The sequence below is a fragment of the Passer domesticus genome, chromosome 6, assembly GCF_036417665.1.
Source record: "Passer domesticus isolate bPasDom1 chromosome 6, bPasDom1.hap1, whole genome shotgun sequence".
Classification (NCBI taxonomy): domain Eukaryota; kingdom Metazoa; phylum Chordata; class Aves; order Passeriformes; family Passeridae; genus Passer; species Passer domesticus.
The window spans coordinates 18,266,455-18,286,706 of NC_087479.1; the positions used below are offsets into that span (position 1 = coordinate 18,266,455).

Genomic DNA, 20,252 nt, shown 5'->3' on the forward strand with positions numbered 1-20,252 from the left:
AGCATGATATTGCCTTTATAGTTCTTTTCAATCTGCAGTGAAAAAATTGTTATTCAATAAACTGCTTTCTGAATTTGTAGATACAGTTCAATTCCATGTATAGTGTTCACTTAGAATTAAATTCTTGCTTGGAAATGAAATTAATAGCCTATGATTTCTGGGAATAAAAAGGGGAAAATAAATAGAGTAGTGAATGATTTAACTGGTTTTTATAACTTGTTAAGCTACACTCATCACATATCATAACAACAGGACAGCAACAACTGAGGTTATGTCAGAAATGTGGACGAAACCAAACCTCCACTTCCTTTCAGTCCTGCAGTGTAGAGCTGGCTTCAGGCTGGGATGACCTCCAGTCCATCTCCCAGCCTCCCTAAGTTCACCACCTAAAAGCTATAAGAACTATAAATATTTACCTCCAGAAGCTCTATTATTCAGTGAAAAGGCTGTCAATGGTTCATACACAATTAAAAAATGGTTACCCTGTAGGCAGCTCCAGAGTTACTAGTTAAGACCAGGATTTACTTTACACAATGATGCCATTAAAACAAACAGGGTGAGCAAGATGTATAGAGCAGTATGTGTTTGCCTTCCAGGAAAAGAAGTGTCCTTTAGGGACAAAGGGAGATAAGCAGAAGGGTGTGCAGTGGCCTTGTGCTCCAAATACTGAGTTCCAGAGAGTCTAATGTAACATATTTCTGCGTGAGATCTGTAAAATGTTGCTGTTCTATTTGACTTCTTAAATATTTCTGAACAGAGATAGTATGGGATGTTCCAAAAGGTGTTAGTGAAACTGAGCCCTGGCTCTGATCCTGATTGTGCTTTTTGGTTGGTTTTTTTTTGTGGGTTTTTTTGGGGGTTTTTTTTTGGGTTGTTTTTTTTTTTTTGTTTTGTTTTTTGGTGTGTGTGTGTGTGTGTGTGTGTGTGTGTGTGTGTAGCCAGCCATCTTCCGATTGGAAGTTTCACCATGAAAGAGCCCAGAAAGAGGCTAGGAATAAAGGAGAAGGTCTCAAATGTCTCTGTATGTCATTGTGATGGTTGTATTTAGCTCACATTTAATTCTGGGGACTACGAATTTGATGTGAATGTGAGTCAGCTACATCTTTTGTCAATATGTAGCCTGGAAATCATGAAAAACTAGGAATGAGGAAATTTTATCAAAAGGAAGAATGGTAGTCTGAAATCCTTTCATATTTTTTTTTTGTGATTACATAAATCACAAGCCTGAGATATTTTTTGTGTACTCTGATTAGCACTGAAATCAGGAGAGAGTCTAAACTTTTCTCCTTGGTGCTCATGCTAAAGTGCTGTCAAAACATGCAGCTCCATATCTGGGTTTTTAAAAGCAGAGATTAGATATACAGATTTTTGAAAAAATACATTAGATTCTGGTTATTAAAACTACTGATAAACCAAAAGTTTCCGAGCTTGAATTCCATTCAGGTGGTACTTAAAATGTACTAAAACTCATCAAATACAGTAAAGATATAACTTATTATTTTTATAAGAAAAATTTGACAAAATATTGAGCAGAACATGCAGGAGTAAACCTTGCAAGTTAAAGTACTGACCGAACACCCCTATAGCTACTTTGATAATGATCTCATTATCATGCTGCAAAGACAATGACTAGTTGACCTCATGGCTTGTGCTTTCCTGGTCACAGTGTTTGATGCCAAAATCATTTAGCCTTTTATTATATGTCTTTTCAGGCAATTTATCAAATGCAAAAGGAAAATCTTAATCTCCATATGGGTAATTTATAATTTTTCCTGCTTCATAATGAAAGGTGTGTTTTCAAGAAGGAAATTTACTTGGAACAAGTCAGAGGTTGAGAAATACTTCAGTTTTAACCCTTTTAGCATCTAGAATTACACACTCAGCAGGTAAATTCATAGACAGACCTCTAAATTACATGAAGAGCTGATCCATATGCATAAAGTATATAATCCATCATATACAATATACCCTAGTAATTTTTATGTCTAGCATGGGCTTATATATTACTTTAGAAAAAGTGAATATTTGTAAAATGCTTGACCACGCTTTCCAAATTTCCCTTTTTTCCCACCCACATATACTACTTCAAATTTGGTTATAAGGTCTTCTTATTTTTATGGCTTCTAAGTACAAACACGACTCCCATAATTTAAAGATACCCAGCAGTGAAACTGGCTCTGTCTTTGAAAATAGGTAATTTTAATTATTTTCAATGAAAACCCACTTAGAAAAGTCTGTAAAACCAAATAGAAAGAATTTTGGTCAGAAGGGATTTAGCAGTGGAGTGCCAAAGCCTGTTCTTGTGAGGTTGCTCTGAAGGGCTGTCTGATGCTTTCATTACAGATGCAGAACTCTTGCAAGTCTAAGGCTTGGAGTTCAGGAGTCTGAGGCACTTCCTTGCCTCCTAATGGGGGGAAAATCTCCCGGGTCCTGATCCATCCATCATGGGCGTGTCCCAGTCAACACAAGTCCACAAGTAGGGACAATCCTTCCCCATACACTCCACAGCCTGGAAGCCAAACTTTGGCTGTTGAGTCTGCCCCACAGAGGCATTGGAAAAGAGCCTGTGATGTGGAAAATGAGGCTTCCAGCATGATTTCAGGGACATGGAAAGGAGGAGTAGTAGAAAGAAATTCAAAGGAAGCCTTTCCCTTACAGCAGAGCCTAGTAAATCTGTGCAGGACACACCTGCCTGTGTGTGTATATGTATATATATATATATATATATATATATATATATGTGTGTGTGTATATATATATATATATAACTATATATATAGTTAAATATATATTGAATAAAAAACTATTAACAGCTGTCTTTATAAATGCAATGTATATACTGAGTACTCACTGGATTTTATTCCATTCTTGAGACCATATTCTTCTTGCTGATTGACAGCTTCAGGCTTCTGATTGCTTTATAGCAGTTGCACACCCCTTTTACTACACTGACAAAAGTAAAGTTTTTATAATTTCCTCGTAGTAGGATCAGATTCGGATCTGTCTGTATTCAAGATTAGAGGTATGCCTGTGTCAAGTGGGAAATCCTACCCTTCCTTGTGCTAATAACCAATGTATTGGTCTGTAATAAAGGGAAAATTATTCATTTTGTTAACCTTAAATATTAAAAAAAGCATAAATTAGAAAATAAATGTTAAACTATCTTAAATAAGAGCACAAATTTTAGTTCTGGTACATTTTTTTTAAGAGAAAAGGTCGAGAGCTCTTTTTGAGGTCCTATAATACATAGAATTACATATAATACATAGAATTACATTTTTAACTTGTTACTGCATGCTCAGCATTAAATTTTGTTCCTTAAAAATGATGTGATAAAGATTCAGCTAGAGTGTCACTACAGAAAATGGAAATTTCTGTATTTTGCAGGGAAATTTGCATGAATTATTATGTTTGCCTATTCTTTTGCAATTTTCTACCCAGTTCTTTCTAAAGTTACAGCATAGGGTAAGAAATGAATAACTGGCAGATCTGTTTATCAACAGTATTTTGTGTGGAATGTACGAGCATTAAAATACTTGATCAAGTAAATCGGGGAAGTGGCACATTTAGAGAGGGTGTAACACATCAGATCAATTTGCTGTATAGATCTACTTTATCTGTAGATGGCTGAAATTTGGAGAACTTAGTGAAGACAAGGAGTTCTGGAAGGATAAAAGCAGGAATGGGGAAAAGGAGAAGTATTATAGTGCTAAAATGTATAGAAACTTAGGTGAACTGGAAACCCTGGAGACAAACAATGGTTTTCCTTGTGCACAGAGATTTTTATTCTAAAAGCTTGGTAAAAAAAGATAACATAGTGGAACATCAAATTCAAGATTTGTTTGAGTGATTGGGGTATTTTCTGCTAACATTCTATTTTAAAAGTATATTAAGAAACTTGGCAAAGCCTTCTTCTAGCCTGTCAGTTATGAGGCTTGTGAACCAGAAGATGATACGCATGAGAAGAAACCTGCCTTCCACTCGTGCTATTTCCTACAGTGCTGGTGGTCCAGTGCCAGGGTTTCCTGAGAGCAGCCTATTAGGGGATCTGTCTTGTTCTGCTCCGGTAATACATCTCAAGATTACAGATAAAACTGTAAGCGTTGACAAGCGTATAGTTTTATCTTTATGTTGCTTCATGCAATTTGATAAAGAAACTTGGCAAGTCACTCCTCATTCTTCTTAGCTTGGCTTACTGACTCTTATCTGTGTCAGGCAACCACAGTAATACTCTGTTTCTCAAAGTGGAAAGGCTTGGATATTGGTTATTTTAATAGCTGTTTTGTTTTGTTTTTATGCAAATATTTTATTCTCACTAACACTTGCAAAACCTAGAGAAGATTTATTCCTGCTTTGGAGTTCACTAGTCATGTCTGATCACATCTGCACAAGGTATGTTTGAAAACTTTAACAACTTTTAAAATGTACTTCAGTGAAGTACACCAATAATATTTTTACCTTGTTTAGGTTTTGCTACTATCAGCAAGTTGGATTAGAGTTGCTACTGCCAAGGAGCCAACTATTGAGTGAATTTTTCATTTCAATGTAATCTTTTTCATGGTTTGTCTGCTGAAGTAAACATGGCTATTTTTGCTCTCAGGCAAATAAAAACATTCATAAGGTCAAATCTAGTATAAACAAAGACCTGTATCCTGAAGCACAGAAAACAAACAATATTTTTTCAAAATGTTTTGACTTCTGATGTTTTTTCACAGCTTTATGTAGGAAAGCCTCATACTACTGCTGCTATTCCTGCTTTCAAGTGCAGTTTTAACCTCCTTTTCCTCACGGGCTTGCTATTTAGGAGAAAAGCTTGGTGCAATGGAGTTCAGTAGTTGCCCTTTCCTTCAGACAGCTGAGCTTTCTCTGTTGACTAGTGTGCTGGGAGCTCTTTGACCTCATCTTTCACATTCCCTGTTGCAGAAATAATACTGAGTTGTGACTTCAGCACATAACATGGTGGCTGACTTCACCAGTTTCTGTGGCTTCCATTATGCCTTTGAAGCAAGACCAAAAAGCACTGTTACTTGGAATCCTGGAAATTATAAATTTGATTTTCAGCTGTAAAGACTAGTGCAGCCTTTGCTAAGGCTTCTGCTAGTTTACATAGAGATGATCAACTTGCAGGGGAAGAAAGGAATTTAGAGCTTTAAAATCCATGTTAGACATTAAAATATAATTAAGGAGAACATAATCTAGTTTGTCTTAGAGACGGACTCTGACAGAATTTAAATTCTATCTTGATGAGATTGGAAAAATTATCTGTGTTTTTCCTTCTGTTTCTGCACTTGGGCCATAGCACATCTGCTATTGAACAGATAGAAAGACTTGCAACAGATCTAGTTTGAATTTGAGCTATGTTTTGGGGAAGAATTGTTTTTTATTGATCTGCAGCAGTTGCATCTTCATTTTGAATGTAATTATATTTCCAGATGGAAAATATTTTAGCCTTGTAGCTACAATATTGTACTGTTGTAGCTTTTCAGCTGCTCCTGAGCTGTGTTATTGAGGTTATATAACCTAGCAGGCGTTTCATTCTAGGAATTTCTATTTTCCCCCAGAATTCCAGAAAAGGAGCCTTTAAATAGCTATTAGCCTTTTGAGATGGGCACTAGTCTGATATGTAAGAAACTGCTCTCCTAATACTTAGGTGTAGATACTAATGACCTCCTTTCAATAGTGCAAAGCATCTAAAGGGCCTTGAGCCAGAAGGCAGGAGCCTTGGTCTATAGATTGTCCAAATTCTACCACAGGGGCTCAGCAGTATCTAATCAAATCCCTAATTCTGCAGCTTTATAGTGGCATTCCAATTCCATAGTGAATACATGAGTTTCAGTCTGATTCTCTTTATCCCAAAAGTGTTGATGTTTTTCTATATCCATGTTCTATTTCACAACTTCTGCAAAGTGTGTCTCCCCAGGAATGCTTATGTAAGTGTGTATATGTCTTGTGTGGGTGTCAATATCACTGTAATGACTGTCTGATTTTTTCATAAGTTAGAACACCAAAAAATAATACAGCTGTGAGAAGATTAATAGGACAGCTAACCCTAAGCTGTTTCCTGTATAAGGTGAAAGGATGTTGGTGTGTATACTTCAGATGGTGCATTGGAACTGAAAAAAATGCTGTGCTACAACTGGCTTATGTGTGATGGATATTAATACAGGCAAAGATGAAATCTTGGATTACCATGGAGTCAGGTTGCTGTCACTAGCAACCTTGGAGGCACCTGGAGTAAGGAATTTGATGAATGTTCTCTTCTAATATAAAAATAACAGGAAACGAAGTGAACTGGAACATACTTCAGCCATAGCTCTTTAGAAACTCTTCCCTGCTACATTCAGCAACTGTCATTGCCCAAATGTCTCATTACATGATGAAGATTCACACAGCTGGGTTACTTCCTGCTGAAAGCAAGACTAAAATGAACAGGCAGGAGTAGAGAGGGGATGAGAGACACTGTCAGAGACAACAGCTAGAGCTCTTTGTTCAGTTACTTGCCTGCTATGATGGTTGTCTATGAGGCTTGGAAAATTCCTAATTTACAGTCCACTTTTTGCTTGCAACACCTTTAAAGTTAGCCTGCAATAAATTGCTAGGGAGCATGGAAGGGGAAAAAAAATTAATTGCCGATAGAAAACCAGCGCTGTGCCAAGTGAATGAAGACCATTCTGACCACAGAGTGAAAATTATTCTAATTGAAGGAAGAAATAAAACTATTCATGTCATTTTGAAAGACTGGGATCTAGAATAACAGTAAAAATGAAGAGGCTGAACATACCACCAGCTAAAAAGGTGAGTAGTAACCAGAAGATGAAGATACTAATGGCTGAAAAGGTAAGGCATAACCTCCAATAGGCTGAATTCTTCATGATGTTTCTAATGTTCTGCTCCAGTCCCCAATAACCACTAGGATTTTTGGTGGACAGTTTCTGCAAATCTTAGGACGATATGTCTGTTAAGAGTTTATTCTCCTTTGCATGGCTTTTGTGTAAGCATATAAACTGGTTTGAAAACCAGAATATTGGCCAAAATGTAAGAGGAAATAAAGAAAAGACATACAGGCAAAAAAGGCTGAAAGCAGCAGAGATCTGATGATGAAAGTACAGACTGCATCTCACTGGAGAGGTTCAGTTGAGTTGTTTCCAAAGGCTCTCTCTCCAAAGAAGCAGGTTGTGGTAATTTGCTGCCACTGGCTTTGATGACATTCAGGTGCCTCAGTCCCTCAGTTGGCAAATTTCCTGTGAACTTAAATAGGGTTGGCCAGCAAAGAGAGGAAGAATAGCTTTGTCAGAAGGCAAATTGTGTTGCTTAGTTCATCATTGTAATTACCTTCATTTGTTTAAGTGTTGCACAGCTGTCTGAACCAAGCATATGGGAGCTGCCCTTCAGCTAGATACTATATAAGCAAGTCTATCTGCAAAAATGTGATGTGCAATTATGCAACATTTTAGAACTAACATAAGAAAGATTGGGACAGTTAGATGCTTTGGAAACCACTAGGAGTCCCAGTCTGTGTTTTCACTAGGACCCAGAAATAAATGAAAGGTTTTCATATTTGTTCACTGATGTTCAAAATGTCAAAGGAAGTTGGCATTAGGAGTTTGAGGTCTCTGTCATTTGATGGGTTTGATCAATTGTTCTGCTGCTTTGAATTACTTTTATCTTTCTGATAATGAGCAGCTGTCTCACAACTGTCACTCACTCCTAGGGGCATTATCCACATTTGCATATAGGTTTCTAACGTTTGTCTTATGTCTGAGATTTGGACACCTTTTATCTCAGGAATGAAATATCCATTTAACTTTGAAAATAACCCCCAACCCATCCGGATTGTGACTGACACTTCTGCATGCTTATAACCTTAGACAGTAAGTGAAATACTATTCCTATTGGACTGTTTTGGCTTTTTTCTCTATTTCTCATTGTTTCAAGTGTTGAGGGGTTCCGTGTTGTTTATTGATTTATTTTTTTTAATAAAAATTATTAGTGTGGATTTTTCCATGCTTTCCAGCACTTTGCTTTGCAAGCTTAGCCACCAAAGGCTTGAGCCATCTAAAGCAATCTTCTTTGTAATGTCATGGACTATTTATTTACTTGAGTAGTACTTCTCAGTCTTTGCTTTCAGTTGTTATGAGTGGTTGGATATATGTAGACAAGGGAACAAAATGAGGTCTAAGGCTTGAGTAAAAGAAGGTAAGCCAAGAATATGGGCTTGTGGTTTATGAGAAGAACCTTTTTCTACATACATAAACTTTCAGCTAAAACTAACTATTTATAGAGGAATATTTTTTCTCTGATTTTTGAATGTTTAATTACAGAAACCCTGGGATTTGGACAACTGTTTTCTCATCAGGATCTTGGCTTTGCTGCGCATTACTGACATTTATATTAAACCTTAATACATGGGTATTTCATTTTTTTGGCAAAGCAGCAGGTAGAATATTTGAACATCTGCCCATCAGCCATGGAATCACACCTCATTTATTGAGAGAACTTGCCCCATTAATTTGTGCTTGTCCTTTTATACACTGTGTTGGGACTTGATTTAAGTCTTCTATTTATCAAAATTTGCACCAGTGAACACTTTTACAGTGCAGCTTTCACTAACCTGGTTTTATAAATGTCACTATGCTAGGAAATTCATTCATTGCCTTGACTTGGAAAATTAGTTTTGAGCACCAGGTGCATATAATGTGTACCAAATGGAGTGCTGTTATGCAACTTAATTGATTAACTGCTATTGTTACTGAGCAACTAAAAGTATAAAAATGATGTTGAGTGTGACTAACTAATATGACTAATGACTTTTTAACTTTTATGAAACCAGAAAACGTGCAGTATAGAAACTAGGATGAGTAGAAAGGGTGAAGGACTGGTTTCATTTCAACAAGAAACAAATATGTATACTGCATTGAATAGCTCTGGCTGACTCCTGAATCCCACATATGCTCTAGAAACCAGATCTGATTAAAGCTGTGTCTTCTGATCTATTGTGAACCTGCATCTTTGGGGAAGACTGTTTGTTGAAAGACAAATTACTGTGGTGTTTTGAAGGAGGGTTCTGTGGAGAAGAACAAGAGCAAGGTGAAGGTCAGCATTGCAAACTGCTAAGATTCTTGTGACAGTGTATTTGTGTTGAAATGATCAAATAACCTGTTGAAAGAGTTCTACTTTTCAGCGTAAGTATTCTAGGGTTTTCCTGTTTTTCTCGATATTTTTACTGAACCTGAAACTTCTTTTGTATAAAAATTATTTCAGTGTAGGCCATTTCTACAGCTATGGCAAAAGTCAGATTCGTGGGAGCACTGACAGGGAGTTACTGAGTGTGACAAAACATAGAGACCATAGAACTGTAATAGACTGGCTGTTGCAGCTGTGGGCTAAGGAACCAGATTAGTTTCACTATGCAATTAATCTGACATTATTGAAAAGGTATGCAAAGATGGGTTCTTTATGGGTACCTTGGTTTCTGTAACCTAAAGGCATCTTGAGTACACACAAAGACCTAAGTTCCCAGTTCCTTGAGTGTTGGAGGCGATAAAAATAGGTTGCAAAGATATGCACAGTGTAAGTAGTATGTTCCAGGTCCACAAAGCAGAATGAAGCCCTAGCTCAGTCCTGAACTGGGTACAGTTTTTGGCTGAATTTACCTACCACTGTCTGCCAGTTAGCAAGCTCTGATTACCCATTCTGGGCCAGAGTTCTTAGCTGGGGCACAGCTCCTGGTAAGCATCCCATGATTTCTCACAGGGCTGTGATGGTTTGTGTCCCTCTGTCTCAGGTGTCTCTGCTCCTTCCTTGCCCACACTCCTTGGTCTGGGGTTAGAGCTGGCAGAGCCAGATTAGGTCTCACATGTTTGCCAGCAGTAACAATACCTTGTCCTTTGCCTCCCCTTCTTTCTTCACTGTGTTTTCCCAGGACTGGTTCCCAAAGGGACCTCTCATTACTGTTCTGTGGATAAAATAGTACAGTGAAAAACATTAGCAGAAGCTTGCTAGTTTTCCTATACAGAAGCATCCTTCCAGACCCTTAGCCAAGACTCTGGCTTCACAGCAAATAAAATGATCTGCAGCAGAGGCAGCAAAATGATTGTGCTTTAACATCCTTTCAGAAATGTGAAGGTCTAAAAAAAGTACCACCTCTGCAAATCTTAAGAAATTTTGAAGGAATATTAACACTATTCACAAAATCTTCTTTCTTGGTGTTATATATTTATATATAAATACTTCTTTTAGTATTTTAAAGGGTAGTGAGGAATGTATTTATGATATAACTATGGATTCTTTGCTTGTGAATAATGCTGCATATACTTGTCATTTAAGGTGAAGTTGTGCTATATGCTGAATGTTTTTCTTTGCTCAGTGGCCTCTCTAAAATAAGGAGAGCTAAAATGTTCAGTATAGAAAATACCAATGCTGTTTACTTGCAGACATAAACCAAGATTCTATCACAGGCTTCAAATACAGGATTTCAATAGAAATGTAGGAACTCAGGTAAATAAACATTTTAAATTCTAGTTAAAGTTTGGAAAGCAACTAGACTTTTCCAATGTAGATGCAAATAAAATAGAATAGAATTAAGGGGTAATAGTAAATTTAGCACACTGTGTAAAGATCTATAATATTTTCGTTAGTAATAATAAAATGCTGTGAGGTAAATAAGTTTAAAAAAATAAAGTAAAAAACTGTTGCATCAGTATCTTTTCAAGTCTTGCTGGGTCTCCTCAAAGATTTTCCAGTTTTAGGGTATCGTCCTTGCCTCAGTCCTTTCAAGATTGTTTTTTCTATTTCTTTTGAATCCTCACACCAGTAAATCAGTTTACAAGGTAATTCACACATTCATCCTCATCTTATGCAGTAGAGTTCAGGGAAGGATAAAAAGACATCTTCTACATGCAGGTGATGAAGGTGATTCAAATGCAAAAAGGAAAATGTGGCATCCTGTCTTTTGCTGAGTCTGGTTAAGATCTTACTTTTTTCCAGCTTCAATTAGTGCCCTTGTGTATCATTTAAGGATCATTCCCCATGAAAAGAGCTGGATAGAAACAATTGCAACCTCTGCAAAACAGAAGCTGGATTCTGGACTTGATGATATGCTATCCCTTTGAGTATTGAAGCAACACCTCTAACCTGTAACCCTGTTATTTCATGGACACTTACAGCACAACTGATGCAAAGACATGCAAAATCAGTGCCAGTGATAGTCCCTCACTATTTTTGCAGTCAGGGTTAGTAGGGAGGAGCAGGTGCACAGAGGCGTGTATGCTCCCTTCTCGTAAGTGGAAATGTGGATGGGATTTTTCTGGCTCCCCAGCGTGTGCCCGTTTGAGATGCAGCAGCTGGAAGCCCAGTGCTTAATTGAGAGGCCTAAGCCATAAGCAGGGATCATTGTTCCTCCTCCTTTGTGAGCACTGCATGAATTTGCATGATTGCAAGTACCCTTGCTGTGGGGTTGGCATGCTGTGAGATTTTAATGCTTCACTAAAATTATAACATTAACTCTGATACTGTTTTGATGGTTTTAAATTATTCTCTTCTGAACTAATAACATTTAACTCTATAAATCTGTAATTTGAAACTATTTTAAATAAAATAGTTTCAAATTTGCTTTAAATTATGAATTAAAATTTGTCTTTCAGAAGTTTTCTGTTTCCTTTATTTTAGGGCCAAAAATCCGCATTAGATTACAGAACTTGTGGTCTCTCTGCTTTTACCTTGTGAGTGATTTGTGCCTGACTGAACCATCTTTTTCTAAAGAGTATCTGATCTTGATTACAACAAAGAAAATGGAGAATCCATACCTGCACTTGGTAGTGTTACAGTGATTGTTAATTTTTGCTGGTGCAAATGCAAGCCCAATTTAAAATGAGAAATTGTCTGGCTTCAGCTCCTATCTCTTGAATTTTTTCCTGTATTTCTCCAATAAGTTACTAAGATCACTACGTCACTTTATATATTTGTGAAGGAAAAAAATGTACTTCCATATTATGAGTAAAGTAAAAACCAAGGCACTGGTAACCTGTTGCATGTAATGTCAGAGAGCTGTAATACCTAACTGGCAAACTAAATATCTGCGTTGGTGGTGGGACAGTGAAAAAAACCAAAAAACAGCAGATTTGCCAAATTCAATATCAATAACTAGGACATCCCCCTTTGGTTCTACTTAATTGGACCTGCTGGATATATAAAGATGATTGCTTTATATAAAAACTCCTGTGAGAGCAGGACAACCTCCAACACCTTTCCAAACAGAGCAGCAGTTGTGAAAAACCTGACATCACATTAGCAGTTACAGTCTCCATCTTCTTTTGAGGCTGCATGGCTGCCATTAGGTTTTTGTTTTTCATATTATTTTCTAGAAGATTTTTATTCTTAATTATGCCATCCATAAGTCCTCTAATTCTCTCAGGTTTCTCTGTCTAGCTGGTTGATTACTGACATCTTTTTCCCAATGTACATTTTTGTTGCATATTTCACCTTCCCTCCCCACTTTTTTGATTTTTTTATGCTCTTTACTTTGCCACAAAACCAAGATGGGATTTTTATCCACAAATTTTTCCTTTTCAGTCTTGTTGAAAATGAATATTTTTTTAGCTTTCTAATGAATTCTTTTGATACAACTTCTCTTAAAAATGTCACATTCTCCTGCCTTATCTTTTCAGTCAAAGAATTTTGGCTGAACTTTTAATTCAGCTTTGGGGAAATTTAAGTAATCCAGTAAAAACCTTTTCTTACTTCCTCTATATCGTCAATATATTCTTGAATAGATAAGATTTTAAAAAGGGAAACTTCTATCAGTTCCCACTCATTAGCACCATAACTGGTTGTATTTTCTGAGATTTTATCTGTTTTTTCTCTTCACTTAACTTGAAGGGACACTCATTCAAAGATGCAATTTTAAACTAAATAATGAACAATAATCTGCATTTTCAAGTGTAGGTATATATATGTATATATCTACACGTATGCATAGAAGACAATAAGAAATATGTAATACAATACACAGTTTGCAAGTGGAAGTAATTCTCTGATTTGAAACAGAAAATTCTCTGCAGCTGCAAATTTGATTGTCAGCTGCAAGAGCAACCACAATGGAAATTTACTGCCATTATGGAATCTGAAACAAAAGCACTAAAAATAAATTAACTTTAAATTTTATACAAAGAAGCCAAGGGGAATGTTACAATAAATTAAACAATCCATGTTCTGTGGGGTTCAATCATGCCTGCTGCTGATTGTTAAACTGGAATAGAACAGCTACAGTGCACGACCTGGGCCAGCTCTTTCTCCACTTAGGATTGCCCTTGCAGTCTATTGACTAACATATTAGTCTTTGACTAATATATTTTCAAGTAAATCTTGGCTGGAACTTTTGTATATTCTTCTGAAAACCTAACATTTACCATCTTTAACATCGTTCCTTTGCTTAAGTTATTCTGTGTACTCCATTTCTCTTGCTTTCCTCCAAGTTACAAAATTTATTCCTTCCCTTAAATATTCATGTCCTAAAGTTTTGCATACAGACACTGCATACAGTGTCTTCATTGACAGCAATTTTCTCAGAAAAAACCTGGGATTTTTTAAACTGAAATTTCTGGCTCTGTAGATATGTGTTGGCCAATATTGATAGCATTTATACCCAGCCTTTATATATTTATTTTTAAACTCAGTTTTGAAGAACTCAGTATTTATTCATTTGCTACTGTTTCTCACATTTATGTCAAGTTATAATCTCCAACAAGCAGCACTGATCTCTCTCATTATTTATTGTTTTGATGCAGAGAGCAATTAAATATAATTAACTGGCTGATTATCATTTGCTGGTAGAATTTGCTAAGAATGCATATGCTCCTGCAGGGAGTTGCTTGCTATTTCCTGCACCACTGATCTGATGCCATTTGGAGAGAACCTCTTTTTCCCCTCTCTATTTACTGCTTCACTGATCTGGGGAAGGAAGAAAGTAAGTGTATGAAAATAAGTATGCCCTAGCTTGTGAATAGCTATCTCATGGAGAGCAAAGGGATAGAGTTTCACATTGCCTTTGTTGCAGTGCTGAGATGCAGAAGTACTAAAATATTTGTAATTGGACCATGAAAAAAGGTAATGATGCAAGCTTTTTCACTGCCATGTGATGCTGGGGAACTCACTTAAGCCAAAAGCTTTTGGGTTATTTTTTATTTATTTTCCAAGATTTCTTTTCAGATATGAGATTCTATGTCAGTAAAATGTTCTTAATGTGTAGCACTGTTAAATTTCCTGCATTAGGAAAGAAAGTAATTGTTTTTCACATAGCCAGTCTGGTTAGCATGCCAGTAAACCTTTACTTAAGCCTTAAGATATTCTGTACATGAATTTAAGTGAAGGATAGTTGGCAAGTAGGTATTCTGCACTGTAGTTTTGTAATTGCCACTATTAAACTGATCTCTGAAAACTGAAGTTAATACACTGTTTGCTATCATACAAGGTGGTAATTTGAGCTGCTGATCTTGAGGTATTCAGCAGCTCATCTCATCTGAAGTTAAAATTCCTTTCATTAACTTGCCACTTGGTCCTCCCTGTTGGAATTCACACCTGGGTCCCATTTAACAGTTAATGCTTTGCCTTATTATTCAAGTGTTATAAAGCTTTTTCTGTACAGGTAAGCTGTGGCCTGATATAAAAAGAAGTATGTTTTAATCAAACTTTGTTTAGATAAGTAATGAATGAAAGGTCCTTTTTACTGTATTACAGAAATGCTTAATTAATTTTTGTTTACATTTAGGACTTTGAAGAACTCTTGTTCTACCAAGTTGTTGCTTGTTAGGTTGGCATTTCCAGTAAACAATAAACCTTTTTCTCTCCATGTGTTAGAAGTCCATCCATTTCTCTCAGTACATTGCTTCAGTGACATTTCTCTGACTGATTCTCATATTTATGTAACACAACCTTACCTGTAAAATATTTTTCCAACTTCCACCTTTGCTTTTGAGACTGTCTGATTCCTTTCTTACAAACTTTCAGGAATTTTTAAACTTCTGTTTCACCTCTTTTTTATTGAACAATGTTATTTAAAAATCCCTTTGGACATGCTGGCAAATACTGCACTTAGAACTTTGAGATGACTGTGCAAATGTTAACTAATTATGTCTGCTGTCATTCTGTGGGATAGGCTAGTTTTATCATCTGCTTTTGCACAGATGGGAAATTCAAACTGAGATTTTCAAGTCATTTGCCCTCAACCAAGCCAGATGAAGCAGTCCCAGAGCTGAAAATGGAGCACTGGAGTTGTTGCCTCCTACAACCCATGGCAATTCACCTAGGTTTTGGACACTAACTGACTCTGAATAAATGTATCTCTTGAAAGTGCAGCACCTTAATATAGAATATTCTGTATTTCTGGCAATAGCTATCCTGGAAAGAACTTGAGATGCAGTTATCTTCATGCAGTAAAGGACAGCTATGATAACCCAAACTGCTGTGTAACGTAGCTTATGCATTTCACCAAAATTATGCATGGCTGCCAAACATGGATGATGAGTCTTAGTTCAAAATGAACATTTATTGGCCTAGAGGTTTTATGGGGTTATTTACAATCCTCTCTGTCTTATTTATGTCATTATGCAAATAAGCATACAGTACTTTTTTTTTAAGAAAATGTTACTGACAGCAATTTTCTCACTACTTTTTTTTCTGTTGCTTTGGTAACTATATGTACACAACATTATATCAATATATTATACATAGTAAATATGTATATGTAAAGAATTGTAATAGTCATTAATTTATGTTGCAGATCTAAGAGAGCAGGGAAGCACCCTGTCAGTATAAGAAGGGAAGGTTCAGGACCTCATATCAGGATTCCAGTACTTAAAGGGTGGCTTCAAAGAGGATGGAAGCTCTCTCTCCACAAGGAGCCAGACAGAGGACAGGTGGCAGTGGATACCAGTTGTACTGGGAGAGGTTTCATTTTGATATAAGATTATTTTACAGTGAAAACAACCATTCACTGGAACAAGCTCCCCAGAGGTGTGAGGCCCCATCAGTAGAGATTTTCTCAGAATGCCATTAGAGAGGGTGCTAGATAATCTCATCTAGACTCCCATGAGTGGGACCTTTAGAGGTCTCTTCAAACTTAGTTTATGCTGGATAAAGAATCAGAATTTCATGGGGAAGTGGACCAATGCAGAAATTTGTTGCCTAGACAATATTTTAATGGCCAGATGTTCTTGTCAGCTCTTGTGGAGTTCCTTCAGAGACCTTTTCAGCAGCATGTCACAGAAAGTTGCTTAAAGTTTTTTAGCCATCAAAAAGTTAACATTTAGAACTAAGTTTTTACATGTGATAAAACCTTTAAACCAAAATATTAGCTAGTATTTAGCTATATTTTGTCCAGAGAAATTGTGGATGCCCCATCTCTGGCAGTGTTTAAAGGCCAGGTTTGATGGGGCCTTGAGTTACTTGGTTTGGTAGAAGGTGTTCCTGCTCATGGCAAAGGGGCTGAAACTAGACAATCTTTAAAGCCACTTGCAAACCAAACTAGTCTATAATTCTATAACTTCTAGTGGTTCCACTCTATTCCTCAAGATCAATTTTGATCAGACAATGATCAAAATCAAAATCAAGACTAGGATATAAAATTTATGAATTAACATGCTTAGAACAGAATTACATCAGAAAAATACCAAGACCAGACATGATATGCACAGAGTTTTCTTCTTGGAAGGTAACCAGTTTTTCATCTATGTTTGTTTTATTTTGTAGGGTTTTCTAGATCTGAATTCCCAGATCACTCTGACAGGCTGTGAGAAGTCAAATCTGATCCGGGTGGTTTCATACAGAACTTGAAGGTTACTTGTTCACCAGTTTCACGAAACTGCTCAATTATTGTCTTCATAGCCAACCTACACAAAGTGTCTGCCAATGCAACTGCTATTTTAGAAATATAGCCAGCTGGAACTAATGCTTTTCTCTGTTTATTTTTTTTCCAGCTGACATCTCTGTTATTCTTTTATCACTTTTTGCTGCTTCACATTGTCCATTGTTCTGACCATATCTTACTGTCTGTAACTCTCCTATATTAATAGTGTGGCAAATGAGATAGGCAGAAGTACATGTATTGTCTGCAAGATGATAAGCCAACTGTCCACTTGCTGACCTCAAACATATTTAATTTGCCATTTTTTCCTGATATCATCCTGATATTTATCTTGGGAGGTGTATTCATGCTTTGTAATGAAAAATACACTTTCAGTTCAAGCAATTCAAGAAAGCAGATTGTTCTCATTACTTGAGGCGATTAATCAAATTCAAGTTTAAGATATTCCTGTCAATGCCTTCAAAAGGGATCTACTATTCTAAGGGGAAATAGTTGGTAAACCTGTAATTTAGTCCTCTGGTTTCTTAGAGTTATACTTACAAAAGACATACAAAGGCTATGTTCTATACATTTAAACACTCTTAATCTGCTTATAAATGTGATGTTGGGCATCTTTAGATGCACGATCTCTATGGGCAACAATTTCATATAATTTTACCCTTTTGTTGTGGTTTAACCCCAGCCAGGAGCCAAGCCCCACACAGCTGCTCACTCACTCCCCCAGCAGAACTGGGGACAGAACTGGAAGGACAAAAGCTGGAAAACTCGTGAGTTGAGGTAAAGACAGTTTAATAGAGGAAGCAAAAGCAAAATTTTGCTTAGCAACCAAGCTAAGCAAAATAAGGAATTAATTCTCTGTTTCCCACAGACAGGCAGGTGTTCAGCCATCTCCAGGACAGCAGGGTCCCATCCCATGTAATGGTGACTTGGGAAGACAAACTCCATCCCTCCAAATGTGTTCCCACTTCCTCCTCCTTCCCTCCACTCTGTATGCTGAGCATGATGCCATATGCTCTGGAATATCCCTTTGGTCAATATGGGTCACCTGTCCCAGCTCTGTCTCCTCCCAGCCTCCCAAGCGACCCCAACTTCCTTGCCAGTATGTAAATTGGAGAAGCAGAAAAGGCCTTGGCTCTGTATAAACCCTGCTGTGCTATAACAAAAACATCTCTTTATTATCAATCCTGTGCTCAGCACAAATCCAAAACACAGCCCCATACCAGCCACTGTGAAGAAAGTTTACTGTACCCCAACCAAAAACAACATACCATTTGAATCTTATTTTGACTGTGAGAATTATTCCTTTGTCTCTGTGTTATCTTTCTTGGCCCTTTTCTGCTTTGACAGATAAGTTGTGAAATCTTAGTCTCTGAAAGGGACCTACAGTAAGCCTGATTCTTGTGGGAGGTATTCAGAGCAGACATATAGCTTAACATGAGAAAAATTTTTCTTCAAAAATTACATGTTGAGATAGGAATGGTGCACATTCTCAGCCCATCAAAACAAGTTTTGAAAAACATTCCTGTGCTGAATTACAATGAAATGTTGTAATTTTTTAATAAAAAAGAATATCACTCTTATACAGGATAATATTTTTGTTCAGAGAAGCATACAGATTTTATTAAAAATTAAAATTAGAGCTTTCTTGTTTGAAAGTGTCAGGTAAAGTCTTGACAAGCACTTTGAGAGTGAGTGTACTCCAAAAGATGATTAATTAAATTTGAACTTCAAAGAACCTACAAACTTAAAACCGTGTTTTTGAATGAAAACCACATTTTCATGAAAATTTTCCAGACCAGTTATGTTCCATACAGTATTCAACTCTCTGTTTACTTATGCAGTATAGAGAAATGTGGTAGTCTAATTTTATGATAATGCCTGTTGAAGAATAGTAAGAAAGAAAATTTGAGAGAAAAAGTGAAAAAGAAAGTGAGGGGGTAGTAGTATAGTGATATTGATCATGCTTGTCCTGGGAGGAGCTCCCAGGTAGCACTTTATTTGCTATAACCATGAAAAATATTTTACTTCTACATTATTCATCATACATTTTTAAGACCTCCATTATGTAGAGTATCTGTCAGCTATGGTGAAATATATTACCAGTATCTTCATAACTTACTTTTCACTTATATGTGCACAATCTTTGATCTAGAAGAACTACATTATTGCAAGAGAATATTCTAACTATATATTTCAATTTTCCCACATTTATAAAACAATCTAAAATATAAATACAGAATATGTAATCTATATGTGACTCCAATACTTTCCAGAAAGTATTGGACTTGGAAAAATAACAGCTTGTCAGATCTCAGGTACATTTCATTAGCAGTATTTGAAAGTTTCAATTACTACTCAGTGTTTTTCATGTCCGTCAGACCTGCAATAATTTCTATATATCTCATTGCAATTGCTGCTCTGTCATTTTTGATAATGGGCTTTGAACTTTCAGACATAATCAATCAGAGAATTATTTCAAACCACTGCATTATCTGCTTTATTGAAAGGAGTCAGATGTGGATCTGAATGCCATCCACTGGGTTAAAGGATAATGTTTTGAATTAGCCTCCGTCATTAGCCACAGTTACAATGGAGAATTTTCAGTATCAAAACTGAAACCTAAAAAACTACAGGAGTCAAAATACCATGAATGGGATAACTATTTTCATATGTTGTTTTACACACAACCATTACACACCTATCACTTTTTTTTTTTTTCATTCATATATGTTTTTATATCTTCTAGTGGTTTTTAGTACTATGCAGATTGTGATACTGGCCAGGCAAAATTAAATTCCCCAGCTGACAATGACACTGCAGCCATTTCTTATTCTATATAGCAAGATGTTACCTGACTACTGAATGTGCTTTTCTTTGTTCTGTGGATGTATTTCTGTCTACTTCTTTTACAGCTCTGTACTTCTGTATGCTTTTACTTTGTATGTTCTCTGTAGACATAAATCCCTTTCTATGCTTTTCTCATATATTTGTTATGTCAGCACATGCTTATTTCTTAAGGTGATATCTTTGTGATAAAATAAAATCTTTCCTCTCTCCCATCTGTGAACACTTGCCAAAATGCAGAGTGAATTGCTTCCTGCTGTTTTAAAGACAAGGTATTACTTGACTTCACTGTTCCCTTTCTAGTTCTCTGTTCACTGTGTTTTATCCCCATGTTTACTATGCGGTTTTCAATGTATTTTTGGCAGTTAGAGTCATAAATGTCAGAATAATCACAGTTAAACACTGAAAAGAAATAAAACTTTACTGATTTTTTGTCAGATTGGTCAGAAAAATATTACTGAGTTTTCTTCATTGCTTCTCAAATCTTAATGCTGTCCAAAGGGGAAGGCTTATCAAATCTAAACATGTTCAAGGTTAAGTAACAAACTTA

At 36.4% G+C, this 20,252-nt stretch overlaps 1 long non-coding RNA gene across 1 annotated transcript; it reads left to right on the forward strand.

The window, feature by feature from the left end:
- The first annotated feature begins 8,785 nt into the window (after nucleotides 1–8,785).
- On the forward strand, nucleotides 8,786–19,985 carry LOC135302082 (uncharacterized). Its single transcript, XR_010363773.1, has 3 exons — nucleotides 8,786–9,093; nucleotides 17,541–17,635; nucleotides 17,727–19,985. It is a non-coding gene; the product is annotated as an uncharacterized LOC135302082 (long non-coding RNA).
- Nucleotides 19,986–20,252: the final 267 nt, after the last annotated feature.